Source organism: Melospiza melodia, chromosome 30, assembly GCF_035770615.1.
Source record: "Melospiza melodia melodia isolate bMelMel2 chromosome 30, bMelMel2.pri, whole genome shotgun sequence".
Classification (NCBI taxonomy): Eukaryota; Metazoa; Chordata; class Aves; order Passeriformes; family Passerellidae; genus Melospiza; species Melospiza melodia.
The window spans coordinates 6,794,656-6,811,304 of NC_086223.1; positions in this window are offsets into that span (position 1 = coordinate 6,794,656).

Below are 16,649 nucleotides of genomic sequence, written 5' to 3' on the forward strand. Positions count from 1 at the left end.
AGGGAAAAGTGCCGTTGTTTGTGTTTGGGGGCCTGTGGCTGGGAGTGGCCGGCTGGCTCCTTAGAATCCACGATACGCAGGATGGTTCCCAGACCAGAGGTGGCACCAGTTCCAAGTCGGGCTGGTTTGATAGTACCAAGTGGCTCCTGCAATCTGCCATCCAGAAGCGGGGCAGCTTACTTTTGTTTCCCAGGGAAACGGGCCGAGGTTTGTGTCTGGGGGCCTATGGCTGGGAGTGACCGGCTGGCTCCTGAAAAGCTACGATAGGCAGGATGTTTTCCAGACCCATGGTGGCACCAGTGCCAAGTTGGGCTGATTTGATAGTACCAAGCGGCTCCTGCAATCTGCCATCAAAATTTGGCAGGCGAGTTTTGTTTTCCAGGGAAAAGTGCCGTTGATTTTTTTTGGTGGCCTGTGGCTGGGAGTGGCCGGCTGGCTCCTTAGAATCCACGATACGCAGGATGGTTCCCAGACCAGAGGTGGCACCAGTGCCAAGTCGGGCTTGTTTGATAGTACCAAGTGGCTCCTGCAATCTGCCATCCAGAAGCGGGGCAGCTTACTTTTGTTGGCAAGGGAAACGGGCCGAGGTTTTTGTCTGGGGGCCTATGGCTGGGAGTGACTGGCTGGCTCCTGAAAAGCTACGATAGGCAGGATGGTTACCAGACTCATGGTGGCACCAGTGCCACGTTGGGCTGATTTGATAGTACCAAGCGGCTCCTGCAATCTGCCATCAAAAAGTTGGCAGGCGAGTTTTGTTTTCCAGGGGAAAGCGCCGTTGTTTGTGTTTGGGGGCCTATGGCTGGGAGTGGCCGGCTGGCTAATTAGAATCCACGATACGCAGGATGGTTCCCAGACCACAGGTGGCACCAGTGCCAAGTCGGGCTGGTTTGATGGTGCAAAGTGGCTCCTGCAATCTGCCATCCAGAAGCGGGGCAGCTGAGTTTTGTTTGCCAGAGAAAAGGGCCGTGGTTTTTTTTTGGGGGCATATGGCTGGGAGTGGCCGGCTGGCTTCTTAAAATGCTCGATACGCAGGATGGTGACCAGACCCAAGGTGGCACCAGTGCCAAGTTGTGCTGTTTTTGTAGTACCAAGTGCGTCCTGCAATTTGCCATCCAGAAGAGGGGCAGTTGAGTTTTGTTTGCCAGAGAAAAGGGCCGTGGTTTGTGTTTGAGGGCATATGGCTGAGAGTGGCCGGCTGACCCCTGAAAATAAACAATAGGCAGGATGGTTCCCAGACCCAAGGTGGCACCAGTGCCAAGTCGGGCTGGTTTGATAGTACTAAATAGCTCCTACAATCTGCCATCCAGAAGCGGGGCAGCTTAATTTTGTTTGCCAGGGAAACGGGCCGAGGTTTGTGTCTGGGGGCCTATGGCTGGGAGTGACCGGCTGGCTCCTGAAAAGCTACGATAGGCAGGATGGTTCCCAGACCAGAGGTGGCACCAGTGCCAAGTCTGGCTAGTTTGATGGTGAAAACTGGCTCCTGCAATCTGCCATCAAAAAGTTGGCTGGCGAGTTTTGTTTTCCAGGGAAAAGTGCCGTTGATTTTGTTTGGTGGCCTGTGGCTGGGAGTGGCCGGCTGGCTCCTTAGAATCCACGATACGCAGGATGGTTCCCAGACCAGAGGTGGTACCAGTTCCAAGTCGGGCTTGTTTCATAGTACCAAGTGGCTCCTGCAATCTGCCATCCAGAAGCGGGGCAGATTGCTTTTGTTTGCCAGGGAAACGGGCCGAGGTTTGTGTCTGGGGGCCTATGGCTGGGAGTGACTGGCTGACTCCTGAAAAGCTACGATAGGCAGGATGGTTACCAGACTCATGGTGGCACCAGGGCCACGTTGGGCTGATTTGATAGTACCAAGCAGCTCCTGCAATCTGCCATCAAAAAGTTGGCAGGCGAGTTTTGTTTTCCAGGGAAAAGCGCCGTTGTTTGTGTTTGGGGGCCTATGGCTGGGAGTGGCCGGCTGGCTAATTAGAATCCACGATACGCAGGATGGTTCCCAGACCAGAGGTGGCACCAGTGCCATGTCGGGCTAGTTTGATGGTGCAAAGCGGCTCCTGCAATCTTCCATCAAAAAGTTGGCAGGCGAGTTTTGTTTTCCAGGGAAAAGCGCCGTTGTTTGTGTTTGGGGGCATATGGCTGGGAGTGGCCGGCTGGCTCCTTAGAATCCACGATACGCAGGATGGTTCCCAGACCAGAGGTGGCACCAGTGCCAAGTCGGGCTAGTTTGATGGTGCAAAGTGGCTCCTGCAATCTGCCATCCAGAAGCGGGGTAGCTTACTTTTGTTTGCCAGGGAAACGGGCCGAGGTTTTTTCTGGGGGCCTATGGGTGGGACTGACCGGCTGGCTCCTGAAAAGCTACGATAGGCAGGATGGTGACCAGACCCATGGTGGCACCAGTGCCAAGTTGGGCTGGTTTGATAGTACCAAGTGGCTCCTGCAATCTGCCATCACAAAGTTGGCAGGCGAGTTTTTTTTTCCAGGGGAAAGCGCCATTGTTTGTATTTGGGGGCCTATGGCTGGGAGTGGCCGGGTGGCTCCTTAGAATCCACGATACGCAGGATGGTTCCCAGACCAGAGGTGGCACCAGTGCCAAGTCGGGCTAGTTTGATGGTGCAAAGTGGCTCCTGCAATCTGCCATTAAAAAGTTGGCAGGCCTGTTTTGTTTTCCAGGGAAAAGCGCCGTTGTTTGTGTTTGGGGGCCTGTGGCTGGGAGTGGCCAGCTGTCTCCTTATAATCCACGATACGCCGGATGGTTCAGAAACCAGAGGTGGCACCAGTGCAGGGTCGGGCTGGTTTGATGGTGCAAAGTGGCTCCTGCAATCTGCCATCTAGAAGCGGGGCAGCTGAGTTTTGTTTGCCAGAGAAAAGGGCCGTGGTTTGTTTTTGGGGGCATATGGCTGGGAGTGGCCGGCTGGCTCCTTAAAATGCTCGATACGCAGGATGGTGACCAGACCCATGGTGGCACCAGTGCCAAGTTGTGCTGTTTTTGTAGTACCAAGTGCGTCCTGCAATTTGCCATCCAGAATAGGGGCAGTTGAGTTTTGTTTTCCAGAGAAAAGGGCCGTGGTTTGTGTTTGAGGGCATATGGCTGAGAGTGGCCGGCTGACCCCTGAAAATCCACAATAGGCAGGATGGTTCCCAGAGCCAAGGTGGCGCCAGTGCCAAGTCGGGCTGGTTTGATAGTACTAAATAGCTCCTGCAATCTGCCATCCAGGAGCGGGGCAGCTTAATTTTGTTTGCCAGGGAAATGGGCCGAGGTTTGTGTCTGGGGGCCTATGGCTGGGAGTGACCGGCTGGCTCCTGAAAAGCTACCATAGGCAGGATGGTTCCCAGACCAGAGGTGGCACCAGTTCCAAGTCGGGCTGGTTTGATAGTACCAAGCGGCTCCTGCAATCTGCCATCAAAAAGTTGGCAGGCGAGTTTTGTTTTCCAGGGAAAAGCGCCGTTGTTTGTGTTTGGGGGCCTATGGCTGGGAGTGGCCGGCTGGCTAATTAGAATCCACGATACGCAGGATGGTTCCCAGACCAGAGGTGGCACCAGTGCCATGTCGGGCTAGTTTGATGGTGCAAAGTGGCTCCTGCAATCTGCCATGAAAAAGTTAGCAGGCGAGTTTTGTTTTCCAGGGAAAAGTGCCGTTGTTTGTGTTTGGTGGACTGTGGCTGGGAGTGGCCGGCTGGCTCCTTAGAATCCACGATACGCAGGATGGTTCCCAGACCAGAGGTGGCACCAGTTCCAAGTCGGGCTGGTTTGATAGTACCAAGTGGCTCCTGCAATCTGCCATCCAGAAGCGGGGCAGCTTACGTTTGTTTACCAGGGAAACGGGCCGAGGTTTGTGTTTGGGGGCCTATGGCTGGGAGTGACCGGCTGGCTCCTGAAAAGCTACGATAGGCAGGATGGTTACCAGACCCATGGTGGCACCAGTGCCAAGTTGGGCTGATTTGATAGTATCAAGCGGCTCCAGCAATCTGTCATCAAAAAGTTGGCAGGCGAGTTTTGTTTTCCAGGGAAAAGTGCCGTTAATTTTTTTTGGTGGCCTGTGGCTGGGAGTGGCCAGCTGGCTCCTTATAATCCACGATACGCAGGATGGTTCCCAGACCAGAGGTGGCACCAGTGCCAAATCAGGCTGGTTTGATGGTGCAAAGTGGCTCCTGCAATCTGCCATCCAGAAGCGGGGCAGCTGAGTTTTGTTTGCCAGAGAAAAGGGCCGTGGTTTTTTTTTGGGGGCATATGGCTGGGAGTGGCCGGCTGGCTTATTAAAATGCTCGATACGCAGGATGGTGACCAGACCCATGTGGCACAAGTGCCAAGTTGTGCTGTTTTTGTAGTACCAAGTGCGTCCTGCAATTTGCCATCCAGAAGAGGGGCAGTTGAGTTTTGTTTGCCAGAGAAAAGGGCCGCGGTTTGTGTTTGAGGGCAAATGGCTGAGAGTGGCCGGCTGACCCCTGAAAATAAACAATAGGCAGGATGGTTCCCAGAGCCAAGGTGGCACCAGTGCCAAGTCGGGCTGGTTTGATAGTACTAAATAGCTCCTGCAATCTGCCATCCAGGAGCGGGGCAGCTTAATTTTGTTTGCCAGGGAAACGGGCCGAGGATTGTGTCTGGGGGCCTATGGCTGGGAGTGACTGGCTGGCTCCTGAAAAGCTACGATAGGCAGGATGGTTACCAGACTCATGGTGGCACCAGGGCCACGTTGGGCTGATTTGATAGTACCAAGCGGCTCCTGCAATCTGCCATCAAAAAGTTGGCAGGCGAGTTTTGTTTTCCAGGGAAAAGCGCCGTTGTTTGTGTTTGGGGGCCTATGGCTGGGAGTGGCCGGCTGGCTAATTAGAATCCACGATACGCAGGATGGTTCCCAGACCAGAGGTGGCACCAGTGCCATGTCGGGCTAGTTTGATGGTGCAAAGTGGCTCCTGCAATCTGCCATGAAAAAGTTTGCAGGCGAGTTTAGTTTTCCAGGGAAAAGTGCCGTTGTTTGTGTTTGGGGGCCTGTGGCTGGGAGTGGCCGGCTGGCTCCTTAGAATCCACGATACGCAGGATGGTTCCCAGACCAGAGGTGGCACCAGTTCCAAGTCGGGCTGGTTTGATAGTACCAAGTGGCTCCTGCAATCTGCCATCCAGAAGCGGGGCAGCTTACTTTTGTTTCCCAGGGAAACGGGCCGAGGTTTGTGTCTGGGGGCCTATGGCTGGGAGTGACCGGCTGGCTCCTGAAAAGCTACGATAGGCAGGATGTTTTCCAGACCCATGGTGGCACCAGTGCCAAGTTGGGCTGATTTGATAGTACCAAGCGGCTCCTGCAATCTGCCATCAAAATTTGGCAGGCGAGTTTTGTTTTCCAGGGAAAAGTGCCGTTGATTTTTTTTGGTGGCCTGTGGCTGGGAGTGGCCGGCTGGCTCCTTAGAATCCACGATACGCAGGATGGTTCCCAGACCAGAGGTGGCACCAGTTCCAAGTCGGGCTTGTTTGATAGTACCAAGTGGCTCCTGCAATCTGCCATCCAGAAGCGGGGCAGCTTACTTTTGTTGGCAAGGGAAACGGGCCGAGGTTTTTGTCTGGGGGCCTATGGCTGGGAGTGACTGGCTGGCTCCTGAAAAGCTACGATAGGCAGGATGGTTACCAGACTCATGGTGGCACCAGTGCCACGTTGGGCTGATTTGATAGTACCAAGCGGCTCCTGCAATCTGCCATCAAAAAGTTGGCAGGCGAGTTTTGTTTTCCAGGGGAAAGCGCCGTTGTTTGTGTTTGGGGGCCTATGGCTGGGAGTGGCCGGCTGGCTAATTAGAATCCACGATACGCAGGATGGTTCCCAGACCATGGTGGCACCAGTGCCAAGTCGGGCTAGTTTGATGGTGCAAAGTGGCTCCTGCAATCTGCCATCCAGAAGCGGGGTAGCTTACTTTTGTTTGCCAGGGAAACGGGCCGAGGTTTGTGTCTGGGTGCCTATGGCTGGAAGTGACCGGCTGGCTCCTGTAAAGCTACGATAGGCAGGACGGTTACCAGACCCATGGTGGCACCAGTGCCAAGTCGGGCTGGTTTGATGGTGCAAAGTGGCTCCTGCAATCTGCCATTAAAAAGTTGGCAGGCCAGTTTTGTTTTCCAGGGAACAGCGCCGTTGTTTGTGTTTGGGGGCCTGTGGCTGGGAGTGGCCAGCTGTCTCCTTATAATCCACGATACGCAGGATGGTTCCCAGACCAGAGGTGGCACCAGTGCCAAGTCGGGCTGGTTTGATGGTGCAAAGTGGCTCCTGCAATCTGCCATCCAGAAGCGGGGCAGCTGAGTTTTGTTTGCCAGAGAAAACAGGCCGTGGTTTTTTTTTGGGGACATATGGCTTTGAGAGGCCGACTGGCTCCTTAAAATGCTCGATACGCAGGATGGTGACCAGACCCAAGGTGGCACCAGTGCCAAGTTGTGCTGTTTGTGTAGTACCAAGTGCGTCCTGCAATTTGCCATCCAGAAAAGGGGCAGTTGAGTTTTGTTTGCCAGAGAAAAAGGGCCGTGGTTTGTGTTTGAGGGCATATGGCTGAGAGTGGCCGGCTGACCCCTGAAAATCCACAATAGGCAGGATGGTTCCCAGACCAGAGGTGGCACCAGTGCCAAGTCGGGCTGGTTTGATAGTACTAAATAGCTCCTGCAATCTGCCATCCAGAAGCGGGGCAGCTTAATTTTGTTTGCCAGGGAAACGGGCCGAGGTTTGTGTCTGGGGGCCTATGGCTGGGAGTGACCGGCTGGCTCCTGAAAAGCTACCATAGGCAGGATGGTTCCCAGACCAGAGGTGGCACCAGTGCCAAGTCGGGCTAGTTTGATGGTGAAAAGTGGCTCCTGCAATCTGCCATCAAAAAGTTGGCAGGCGAGTTTTGTTTTCCAGGGAAAAGTGCCGTTGATTTTGTTTGGTGGACTGTGGCTGGGAGTGGCCGGCTGGCTCCTTAGAATCCACGCTACGCAGGATGGTTCCCAGACCAGAGGTGGCGCCAATTCCAAGTCGGGCTTGTTTGATAGTACCAAGTGGCTCCTGCAATCTGCCATCCAGAAGCGGGGCAGCTTACTTTTTTTTGCCAGGGAAACGGGCCGAGGTTTTTGTCTGGGTACCTATGGCTGGGAGTGACTAGCTGGCTCCTGAAAAGCTACGATAGGCAGGATGGTTACCAGACTCATGGTGGAACCAGTGCCAAGTTGGGCTGATTTGATAGTACCAAGCGGCTCCTGCAATCTGCCATCCAAAAGTTGGCAGGCGAGTTTTGTTTTCCAGGGAAAAGCGCCGTTGTTTGTGTTTGGGGGCCTATGGCTGGGAGTGGCCGGCTGGCTCCTTAGAATCCACGATACGCAGGATGGTTCCCAGACCAGAGGTGACACCAGTGCCCTGTCGGGCTAGTTTGATAGTACCAAGTGGCTCCTGCAATCTGCCATCCAGAAGCGGGGCAGCTTACTTTTGTTTGCCAGGGAAACGGGCCGAGGTTTGTGTCTGGGGGCCTATGGCTGGGAGTGACCGGCTGGCTCCTGAAAAGCTACGATAGGCAGGATGGTTACCAGACCCATGGTGGCACCAGTGCCAAGTTGGGCTGATTTGATAGTACCAAGCGGCTCCTGCAATCTGCCATCAAAAAGTTGGCAGGCGAGTTTTGTTTTCCAGGGAAAAGTGCCGTTGATTTTTTTTGGTGGCCTGTGGCTGGGAGTGGCCGGCTGGCTCCTTAGAATCCACGATACGCAGGATGGTTCCCAGACCAGAGGTGGCACCAGTTCCAAGTCGGGCTTGTTTGATAGTACCAAGTGGCTCCTGCAATCTGCCATCCAGAAGCGGGGCAGCTTACTTTTGTTGGCAAGGGAAACGGGCCGAGGTTTTTGTCTGGGGGCCTATGGCTGGGAGTGACTGGCTGGCTCCTGAAAAGCTACGATAGGCAGGATGGTTACCAGACTCATGGTGGCACCAGTGCCACGTTGGGCTGATTTGATAGTACCAAGCGGCTCCTGCAATCTGCCATCAAAAAGTTGGCAGGCGAGTTTTGTTTTCCAGGGGAAAGCGCCGTTGTTTGTGTTTGGGGGCCTATGGCTGGGAGTGGCCGGCTGGCTAATTAGAATCCACGATACGCAGGATGGTTCCCAGACCATGGTGGCACCAGTGCCAAGTCGGGCTAGTTTGATGGTGCAAAGTGGCTCCTGCAATCTGCCATCAAAAAGTTGGCAGGCGAGTTTTGTTTTCCAGGGAAAAGTGCCGTTGTTTGTGTTTGGTGGACTGTGGCTGGGAGTGGCCGGCTGGCTCCTTAGAATCCACGATACGCAGGATGGTTCCCAGACCAGAGGTGGCACCAGTTCCAAGTCGGGCTGGTTTGATAGTACCAAGTGGCTCCTGCAATCTGCCATCCAGAAGCGGGGCAGCTTACTTTTGTTTGCCAGGGAAACGGGCCGAGGTTTGTGTCTGGGGGCGTATGGCTGGAAGTGACCGGCTGGCTCCTGAAAAGCTACGATAGGCAGGATGGTTTCCAGACCCATGGTGGCGCCAGTGCCACGTTGGGCTGATTTGATAGTACCAAGTGGCTCCTGCAATCTGCCATCAAAAAGTTGGCAGGCGAGTTTTGTTTTCCAGGGAAAAGCGACGAATTAGAATCCACGATACGCAGGATGGTTCCCAGACCATGGTGGCACCCATGCCAAGTCGGGCTAGTTTGATGGTACAAAGTGGCTCCTGCAATCTGCCATCAAAATTTGGCAGGCGAGTTTTGTTTTCCAGGGAAAAGTGCCGTTGATTTTTTTTGGTGGCCTGTGGCTGGGAGTGGCCGGAGGGCTCCTTAGAATCCACGATACGCAGGATGGTTCCCAGAGCAGATGTGGCACCAGTGCCAAGTCAGGCTAGTTTGATGGTGCAAAGTGGTTCCTGCAATCTGCCATCCAGAAGCGGGGTAGCTTACTTTTGTTTGCCAGGGAAACGGGCCGAGGTTTTTGTCTGGGGGCCTATGGGTGGGACTGTCCGGCTGGCTCCTGAAAAGCTACGATAGGCAGGATGGTGACCAGACCCATGGTGGCACCAGTGCCAAGTTGGGCTGGTTTGATATTACCAAGTGGCTCCTGCAATCTGCCATCAAAAAGTTGGCAGGCGAGTTTTGTTTTCCAGGGAAAAGCGACGTTGTTTGTGTTTGGGGGCCTGTGGCTGGGAGTGGCCGGCTGGCTCCTTAGAATCCACGATACGCAGGATGGTTCCCAGACCCATGGTGGCACCAGTGCCAAGTCGGGCTTGTTTGATAGTACCAAGTGGCTCCTGCAATCTGCCATCCAGAAGCGGGGCAGCTTACTTTTTTTTGCCAGGGAAACGGGCCGAGGTTTTTGTCTGGGTGCCTATTGCTGGGAGTGACTGGCTGGCTCTTGAAAAGCTACGATAGGCAGGATGGTTACCAGACTCACGGTGGAAGCAGTGCCAAGTTGGGCTGATTTGATAGTACCAAGCGTCTCCTGCAATCTGCCATCAAAAAGTTGGCAGGCGAGTTTTGTTTTCCAGGGAAAAGCGCCGTTGTTTGTGTTTGGGGGCCTATGGCTGGGAGTGGCCGGCTGGCTCCTTAGAATCCACGATACGCAGGATGGTTCCCAGACCAGAGGTGACACCAGTGCCCTGTCGGGCTAGTTTGATAGTACCAAGTGGCTCCTGCAATCTGCCATCCAGAAGCGGGGCAGCTTACTTTTGTTTGCCAGGGAAACGGGCCGAGGTTTGTGTCTGGGGGCCTATGGCTGGGAGTGACCGGCTGGCTCCTGAAAAGCTACGATAGGCAGGATGGTTACCAGACCCATGGTGGCACCAGTGCCAAGTTGGGCTGATTTGATAGTACCAAGCGGCTCCTGCAATCTGCCATCAAAAAGTTGGCAGGCGAGTTTTGTTTTCCAGGGAAAAGTGCCGTTGATTTTTTTTGGTGGCCTGTGGCTGGGAGTGGCCGGCTGGCTCCTTAGAATCCACGATACGCAGGATGGTTCCCAGACCAGAGGTGGCACCAGTTCCAAGTCGGGCTTGTTTGATAGTACCAAGTGGCTCCTGCAATCTGCCATCCAGAAGCGGGGCAGCTTCCTTTTGTTGGCAAGGGAAACGGGCCGAGGTTTTTGTCTGGGGGCCTATGGCTGGGAGTGACTGGCTGGCTCCTGAAAAGCTACGATAGGCAGGATGGTTACCAGACTCATGGTGGCACCAGTGCCACGTTGGGCTGATTTGATAGTACCAAGCGGCTCCTGCAATCTGCCATCAAAAAGTTGGCAGGCGAGTTTTGTTTTCCAGGGAAAAGCGCCGTTGTTTGTGTTTGGGGGCCTGTGGCTGGGAGTGGCCGGCTGGCTAATTAGAATCCACGATACGCAGGATGGTTCCCAGACCATGGTGGCACCAGTGCCAAGTCGGGCTAGTTTGATGGTGCAAAGTGGCTCCTGCAATCTGCCATCAAAAAGTTGGCAGGCGAGTTTTGTTTTCCAGGGAAAAGTGCCGTTGTTTGTGTTTGGTGGCCTGTGGCTGGGAGTGGCCGGCTGGCTCCTTAGAATCCACGATACGCAGCATGGTTCCCAGACCAGAGGTGGCACCAGTTCCAAGTCGGGCTGGTTTGATAGTACCAAGTGGCTCCTGCAATCTGCCATCCTGAAGCGGGGCAGCTTACTTTTGTTTGCCAGGGAAACGGGCCGAGGTTTGTGTCTGGGGGCCGATGGCTGGAAGTGACCGGCTGGCTCCTGAAAAGCTACGATAGGCAGGATGGTTACCAGACCCATGGTGGCACCAGTGCCAAGTTGGGCTGATTTGATAGTATCAAGCGGCTCCTGCAATCTGCCATCAAAATTTGGCAGGCGAGTTTTGTTTTCCAGGGAAAAGTGCCGTTGATTTTTTTCGGTGGCCTGTGGCTGGGAGTGGCCGGCTGGCTCCTTAGAATCCACGATACGCAGGATGGTTCCCAGACCAGAGGTGGCACCAGTTCCAAGTCGGGCTGGTTTGATAGTACCAAGTGGCTCCTGCAATCTGCCATCCAGAAGCGGGGCAGCTTACTTTTGTTTGCAAGGGAAACGGGCCGAGGTTTTTGTCTGGGGGCCTATGGCTGGGAGTGACTGGCTGGCTCCTGAAAAGCTACGATAGGCAGGATGGTTACCAGACTCATGGTGGTACCAGTGCCACGTTATGCAGATTTGATAGTACCAAGCGGCTCCTGCAATCTGCCATCAAAAAGTTGGCAGGTGAGTTTTGTTTTCCAGGGGAAAGCGCCGTTGTTTGTGTTTGGGGGCCTATGGCTGGGAGTGACCGGCTGGCTAATTAGAATCCACGATACGCAGGATGGTTCCCAGACCATGGTGGCACCAGTGCCATGTCGGGCTAGTTTGATGGTGCAAAGTGGCTCCTGCAATCTGCCATGAAAAAGTTGGCAGGCGAGTTTTGTTTTCCAGGGAAAAGTCCGTTGTTTGTGTTTGGTGGACTGTGGTAGGGAGTGGCCGGCTAGCTCCTTAGAATCCACGATACGCAGGATGGTTCCCAGACCAGAGGTGGCACCAGTTCCAAGTCGGGCTGGTTTGATAGTACCAAGTGGCTCCTGCAATCTGCCATCCAGAAGCGGGGCAGCTTACTTTTGTTTGCCAGGGAAACGGGCCGAGGTTTGTGTCTGGGGGCCTATGGCTGGGAGTGACCGGCTGGCTCCTGAAAAGCTACGATAGGCAGGATGGTTACCAGACCCATGGTGGCACCAGTGCCAAGTTGGGCTGATTTGATAGTACCAAGCGGCTCCTGCAATCTGCCATCAAAAAGTTGGCAGGCGAGTTTTGTTTTCCAGGGAAAAGTGCCGTTGATTTTGTTTGGTGGACTGTGGCTGGGAGTGGCCGGCTGGCTCCTTAGAATCCACGATACGCAGGATGGTTCCCAGACCAGAGGTGGCACCAGTTCCAAGTCGGGCTTGTTTGATAGTACCAAGTGGCTCCTGCAATCTGCCATCCAGAAGCGGGGCAGCTTACTTTTGTTGGCAAGGGAAACGGGCCGAGGTTTTTGTCTGGTGGCCTATGGCTGGGAGTGACTGGCTGGCTCCTGAAAAGCTACGATAGGCAGGATGGTTACCAGACTCATGGTGGCACCAGTGCCACGTTGGGCTGATTTGATAGTACCAAGCGGCTCCTGCAATCTGCCATCAAAAAGTTGGCAGGCGAGTTTTGTTTTCCAGGGGAAAGCGCCGTTGTTTGTGTTTGGGGGCCTATGGCTGGGAGTGGCCGGCTGGCTAATTAGAATCCACGATACGCAGGATGGTTCCCAGACCATGGTGGCACCAGTGCCAAGTCGGGCTAGTTTGATGGTGCAAAGTGGCTCCTGCAATCTGCCATCAAAAAGTTGGCAGGCGAGTTTTGTTTTCCAGGGAAAAGTGCCGTTGTTTGTGTTTGGTGGACTGTGGCTGGGAGTGGCCGGCTGGCTCCTTAGAATCCACGATACGCAGGATGGTTCCCAGACCAGAGGTGGCACCAGTTCCAAGTCGGGCTGGTTTGATAGTACCAAGTGGCTCCTGCAATCTGCCATCCAGAAGCGGGGCAGCTTACTTTTGTTTGCCAGGGAAACGGGCCGAGGTTTGTGTCTGGGGGCCTATGGCTGGAAGTGACCGGCTGGCTCCTGAAAAGCTACGATAGGCAGGATGGTTACCAGACCCATGGTGGCACCAGTGCCAAGTTGGGCTGATTTGATAGTATCAAGCGGCTCCTGCAATCTGCCATCAAAATTTGGCAGGCGAGTTTTGTTTTCCAGGGAAAAGTGCCGTTGATTTTTTTTGGTGGCCTGTGGCTGGGAGTGGCCGGCTGGCTCCTTAGAATCCACGATACGCAGGATGGTTCCCAGACCAGAGGTGGCACCAGTTCCAAGTCGGGCTTGTTTGATAGTACCAAGTGGCTCCTGCAATCTGCCATCCAGAAGCGGGGCAGCTTACTTTTGTTTGCAAGGGAAACGGGCCGAGGTTTTTGTCTGGGGGCCTATGGCTGGGAGTGACTGGCTGGCTCCTGAAAAGCTACGATAGGCAGGATGGTTACCAGACTCATGGTGGTACCAGTGCCACGTTATGCAGATTTGATAGTACCAAGCGGCTCCTGCAAACTGCCATCAAAAAGTTGGCAGGTGAGTTTTGTTTTCCAGGGGAAAGCGCCGTTGTTTGTGTTTGGGGGCCTATGGCTGGGAGTGACCGGCTGGCTAATTAGAATCAACGATACGCAGGATGGTTCCCAGACCATGGTGGCACCAGTGCCATGTCGGGCTAGTTTGATGGTGCAAAGTGGCTCCTGCAATCTGCCATGAAAAAGTTGGCAGGCGAGTTTTGTTTTCCAGGGAAAAGTCCGTTGTTTGTGTTTGGTGGACTGTGGTTGGGAGTGGCCGGCTAGCTCCTTAGAATCCACGATACGCAGGATGGTTCCCAGACCAGAGGTGGCACCAGTTCCAAGTCGGGCTGGTTTGATAGTACCAAGTGGCTCCTGCAATCTGCCATCCAGAAGCGGGGCAGCTTACTTTTGTTTGCCAGGGAAACGGGCCGAGGTTTGTGTCTGGGGGCCTATGGCTGGGAGTGACCGGCTGGCTCCTGAAAAGCTACGATAGGCAGGATGGTTACCAGACCCATGGTGGCACTAGGGCCAAGTTGGGCTGATTTGATAGTACCAAGCGGCTCCTGCAATCTGCCATCAAAATTTGGCAGGCGAGTTTTGTTTTCCAGGGAAAAGTGCCGTTGATTTTTTTTGGTGGCCTGTGGCTGGGAGTGGCCGGCTGGCTCCTTAGAATCCAAGATACGCAGGATGGTTCCCAGACCAGAGGTGGCACCAGTGCCAAGTCAGGCTAGTTTGATGGTGCAAAGTGGTTCCTGCAATCTGCCATCCAGAAGCGGGGTAGCTTACTTTTCTTTGCCAGGGAAACGGGCCGAGGTTTTTCTCTGGGGGCCTATGGGTGGGACTGTCCGTCTGGCTCCTGAAAAGCTACGATAGGCAGGATGGTGACCAGACCCATGGTGGCACCAGTGCCAAGTTGGGCTGGTTTGATAGTACCAAGTGGCTCCTGCAATCTGCCATCAAAAAGTTGGCAGGCGAGTTTTGTTTTCCAGGGAAAAGCGCCGTTGTTTGTGTTTGGGGGCCTGTGGCTGGGAGTGGCCGGCTGGCTAATTAGAATCCACGATACGCAGGATGGTTCCCAGACCCATGGTGGCACCAGTGCCAAGTCGGGCTAGTTTGATGGTGCAAAGTGGCTCCTGCAGTCTGCCATTAAAAAGTTGGCATGCCAGTTTTGTTTTCCAGGGAAAAGCGCCGTTGTTTGTGTTTGGGGGCCTGTGGCTGGGAGTGGCCGGCTGGCTCCTTAGAATCCACGATACGCAGGATGGTTCCCAGACCAGAGGTGGCACCAGTTCCAAGTCGGGCTGGTTTGATAGTACCAAGTGGCTCCTGCAATCTGCCATCCAGAAGCGGGGCAGCTTACTTTTGTTTCCCAGGGAAACGGGCCGAGGTTTGTGTCTGGGGGCCTATGGCTGGGAGTGACCGGCTGGCTCCTGAAAAGCTACGATAGGCAGGATGTTTTCCAGACCCATGGTGGCACCAGTGCCAAGTTGGGCTGATTTGATAGTACCAAGCGGCTCCTGCAATCTGCCATCAAAATTTGGCAGGCGAGTTTTGTTTTCCAGGGAAAAGTGCCGTTGATTTTTTTTGGTGGCCTGTGGCTGGGAGTGGCCGGCTGGCTCCTTAGAATCCACGATACGCAGGATGGTTCCCAGACCAGAGGTGGCACCAGTGCCAAGTCGGGCTTGTTTGATAGTACCAAGTGGCTCCTGCAATCTGCCATCCAGAAGCGGGGCAGCTTACTTTTGTTGGCAAGGGAAACGGGCCGAGGTTTTTGTCTGGGGGCCTATGGCTGGGAGTGACTGGCTGGCTCCTGAAAAGCTACGATAGGCAGGATGGTTACCAGACTCATGGTGGCACCAGTGCCACGTTGGGCTGATTTGATAGTACCAAGCGGCTCCTGCAATCTGCCATCAAAAAGTTGGCAGGCGAGTTTTGTTTTCCAGGGGAAAGCGCCGTTGTTTGTGTTTGGGGGCCTATGGCTGGGAGTGGCCGGCTGGCTAATTAGAATCCACGATACGCAGGATGGTTCCCAGACCACAGGTGGCACCAGTGCCAAGTCGGGCTGGTTTGATGGTGCAAAGTGGCTCCTGCAATCTGCCATCCAGAAGCGGGGCAGCTGAGTTTTGTTTGCCAGAGAAAAGGGCCGTGGTTTTTTTTTGGGGGCATATGGCTGGGAGTGGCCGGCTGGCTTCTTAAAATGCTCGATACGCAGGATGGTGACCAGACCCAAGGTGGCACCAGTGCCAAGTTGTGCTGTTTTTGTAGTACCAAGTGCGTCCTGCAATTTGCCATCCAGAAGAGGGGCAGTTGAGTTTTGTTTGCCAGAGAAAAGGGCCGTGGTTTGTGTTTGAGGGCATATGGCTGAGAGTGGCCGGCTGACCCCTGAAAATAAACAATAGGCAGGATGGTTCCCAGACCCAAGGTGGCACCAGTGCCAAGTCGGGCTGGTTTGATAGTACTAAATAGCTCCTACAATCTGCCATCCAGAAGCGGGGCAGCTTAATTTTGTTTGCCAGGGAAACGGGCCGAGGTTTGTGTCTGGGGGCCTATGGCTGGGAGTGACCGGCTGGCTCCTGAAAAGCTACGATAGGCAGGATGGTTCCCAGACCAGAGGTGGCACCAGTGCCAAGTCTGGCTAGTTTGATGGTGAAAACTGGCTCCTGCAATCTGCCATCAAAAAGTTGGCTGGCGAGTTTTGTTTTCCAGGGAAAAGTGCCGTTGATTTTGTTTGGTGGCCTGTGGCTGGGAGTGGCCGGCTGGCTCCTTAGAATCCACGATACGCAGGATGGTTCCCAGACCAGAGGTGGTACCAGTTCCAAGTCGGGCTTGTTTCATAGTACCAAGTGGCTCCTGCAATCTGCCATCCAGAAGCGGGGCAGATTGCTTTTGTTTGCCAGGGAAACGGGCCGAGGTTTGTGTCTGGGGGCCTATGGCTGGGAGTGACTGGCTGACTCCTGAAAAGCTACGATAGGCAGGATGGTTACCAGACTCATGGTGGCACCAGGGCCACGTTGGGCTGATTTGATAGTACCAAGCAGCTCCTGCAATCTGCCATCAAAAAGTTGGCAGGCGAGTTTTGTTTTCCAGGGAAAAGCGCCGTTGTTTGTGTTTGGGGGCCTATGGCTGGGAGTGGCCGGCTGGCTAATTAGAATCCACGATACGCAGGATGGTTCCCAGACCAGAGGTGGCACCAGTGCCATGTCGGGCTAGTTTGATGGTGCAAAGCGGCTCCTGCAATCTTCCATCAAAAAGTTGGCAGGCGAGTTTTGTTTTCCAGGGAAAAGCGCCGTTGTTTGTGTTTGGGGGCATATGGCTGGGAGTGGCCGGCTGGCTCCTTAGAATCCACGATACGCAGGATGGTTCCCAGACCAGAGGTGGCACCAGTGCCAAGTCGGGCTAGTTTGATGGTGCAAAGTGGCTCCTGCAATCTGCCATCCAGAAGCGGGGTAGCTTACTTTTGTTTGCCAGGGAAACGGGCCGAGGTTTTTTCTGGGGGCCTATGGGTGGGACTGACCGGCTGGCTCCTGAAAAGCTACGATAGGCAGGATGGTGACCAGACCCATGGTGGCACCAGTGCCAAGTTGGGCTGGTTTGATAGTACC